We start from the raw sequence: 3,072 nt of genomic DNA, 5'->3' as shown, positions 1-3,072 counted from the left end.
TGATATAGTAAAATTACTCTTTTATTTATAATTTCTTAAAAAGTGTACAGACAAGTATTGAGAGTAACGATTAATCAAGATGTTACATCAAAATAAATTGACAAGTAAGAAACTACAATTGGATTTAATTATACCATAAAGAGGGGATAGTTAATGGATTGTATTTACTGCATTTTGACTTTAAATAACTCTCTTTTTTAGGATAGTGATGAATTTGAGTTTGTTAGCCTGTCAAATGAATCTCCTTTTTAGCCAATAAAATCACTCAATTAAATTTTTTAAAAAATCACATTAATTTCTGAAAAAACGTTTTCTCTATAAATTACTACTACGTCGGTATTATTTGACTTTTAAAAAAATATTAATCTCTGTCTTTTTCACCTTAAACATAGTGATGACATATTTGGATAAAAAGGTAATAAATGATTTTTTTATTTTGCAAAATCTTAAATATTTTGAAACAAATTTGATTTGTCAAAAACTACTAAGATTTGAATTTTTTTAAAAAAAGTATTTTTACGCAAAGTGGAGAAAACATGGTTTGTCCGTCACTAATTTTTAATTCCCCTATTATTTACCTTCTTTAATAATTACCTAATAAAAAATAAATTAAAATATATCATGTGTATAAACACAGTTATACTAAATCAAAAAAAAAAAGTTTAATGCTTATTTCATTTAATTATTTCAAATCTAAATTGACTAGATCTCATCGTCTCTAAATTTTCAACCCCTTTCGAAAACAGTAGACAACAAAAAGAGAAAAAAAAATGTCAACAAATTCTTAAGCTGCATTTTATTTTTGATCTTTCACTTTATATTCGATAATTATATTAGATCCAAATAAATTAATAGTTATTTTTAAAAAAAAATCATACCGAGGATAAAGCACCCTCAACAAAAGGCAATTTCTCAAACTTTAAAATCTTTAGTTAAAAAAGAAAGAAATATTTACATCACCACAATCTAAGTGGATTATTAGCTATTCTACATAACAAAATACAAGACAAAAAGCAAAAAAAGAAGAAGAAAAAAGAGTGATCTAAACACTTTAATTAGTATAACATTTACCATGTACAATAATAACAAACTCAATAATAATTTAAAGCCTTGGAAAGATAGAAACATTTGTCTCCTATGAGAAGTTTCAAATCCAGCTTCATAAGAAATTATTTAATTTATTTTTTTATGTCATGAACAGAAATATATATTCATCGTACCACAAATATTATTTTGTACTTATATTCTCTGCAAAAATTCTCCTTTTACTGACAAAAAGCAGACCAAAATTAGGTGAAAATTCTCACATGGACACAATTTAGGTGAATCTAGAAAGTGGCAAATAGAATTGGACAATTGGAAAGCATGTTATCTGATATGGAGCTAAGATTTTGAGCTTACGAGTTTTATACTCTCTTAAAAAAAATCAATGGGTTATTGATAAAATATAGAGTATATAATTGGAGTATAAAGTATATAATTGATTCTGTCAAATTCATAATTGAAATGTTAGCTCTGCCTTTTGTTGGATCTTTTCTATGTCTTGATCGAATTTGTGTAGTACATTATGTGGAACAGAGTAAGGATTCTTCTCACCTCCAATTAGTTGTTCAACAAAAAAAGACTTGCAGAATTGGGCCAGATTATAAAACTTGAGACCGTCGAACTCTTCCTTGAAATGACAATGTTGGTTGATGGTATGAAAAAAACTTTCTTTTAATGTTGAATTTCAAAAACCATTTTTCTTTGATTTGTCTTAGGACGAAGTAAAAGCCTCGATCTGAGCGAAAGTATGATGTATCCAAAAATTTGAGATCGTAAATGAATTTGAGTACCATTTTAAATTGACTATTTCATGATCTTTTCCAAAGTCTAATTGGATTGTATACGTTTTTGTTATTTGGGCCGACTGAATTGGGCTTTGCCTATGGTAACTATGGATCTTATGATTGAGGGTCCAGTTGGGCCTATATTGTAACAGAAGTACCCCATTAGTTAACCCAATTAAATGGATGAGTTGTGTTAAATTTGAGGGAATTCTACCTTAATTTTTTTCAAACTAAAAAAATTCTTAAATTTGGTGGAATTCGGATACATTTCAAAACGTCCTGATTCATCGCGTTTTGATTTCAAATACATCTCACGTCTCGATTTCGGATACATCACTCAATGTCCCAATACATCGTGTAGAGTGATTTATTCGAGAACATCACGTAAAGTGATGTATCCGATCGATACATCGTGTAAAGTGATGTATCCGAGAAAATGAGAAAGTAGGGCTTTTTGTAATTTTTTAAAGAGTAAATTTTAGGAGTGATAAACATATTAGTGCTCTAATAGTTTAGATACTTACGCTCCAAAGTTATATTTATATTTTCTATGGAGCTTCTGATTTGTATAATTCACTACATCTAATTTGTATACAAATTTGTCAGTTCTATATAAATTCATTTATACAATTGGATAATTCATATATGAAACGTTTCAATTTTTTCTATATTTATATATGTATACAATACAAGTTCGTCTTTAATTTCGATAATTGCGTTTGTATATTAAATGTAATTTGTATATGTATATGTATATGTATATATATATTTTGTTAGGCTTGTCCATTGTATATGTATATATAGATGTAATTTGTATATGTATATATTCTTTGTATAAGTATATACATGTGGAATCTGTATACAAATAAGAAATAGTATTAGTTGTAATTTGTATATGTTCTTTTTGTTGTGTTTTTCAATTGTATATGTATGTATGTGTAATCTGTATATAAATAATAATTTGTATTAGTTGAATCTGTATATGTAGATGAAATTTACGCACGTTTTTGGCGGTTACCTGAAATTTTGATGCCACAATCGGGAGGGTAATGACAAAAATTCAAAACTAATGTGGTGAGAGATTTTAGAAGAAAATGGTGTAAATGGAGAGAGAAAAGATCCGACTTGATTTGTGTAAAGATATATACAAATATACCTTCCATTTTTCGATTTTGGTTCAATAGAAAATCATGAGTCCCGCCAGATGGCAAAATATGTGGAATAGTAGCTACGAATCATAAAT

This window comes from Solanum tuberosum, unplaced genomic scaffold (assembly GCF_000226075.1).
Source record: "Solanum tuberosum cultivar DM 1-3 516 R44 unplaced genomic scaffold, SolTub_3.0 scf00371, whole genome shotgun sequence".
In the NCBI taxonomy this organism is placed as follows: Eukaryota; Viridiplantae; Streptophyta; class Magnoliopsida; order Solanales; family Solanaceae; genus Solanum; species Solanum tuberosum.
The sequence above is the reverse complement of the archived record's forward strand: the minus strand, read 5'-3'. Positions refer to the sequence as shown.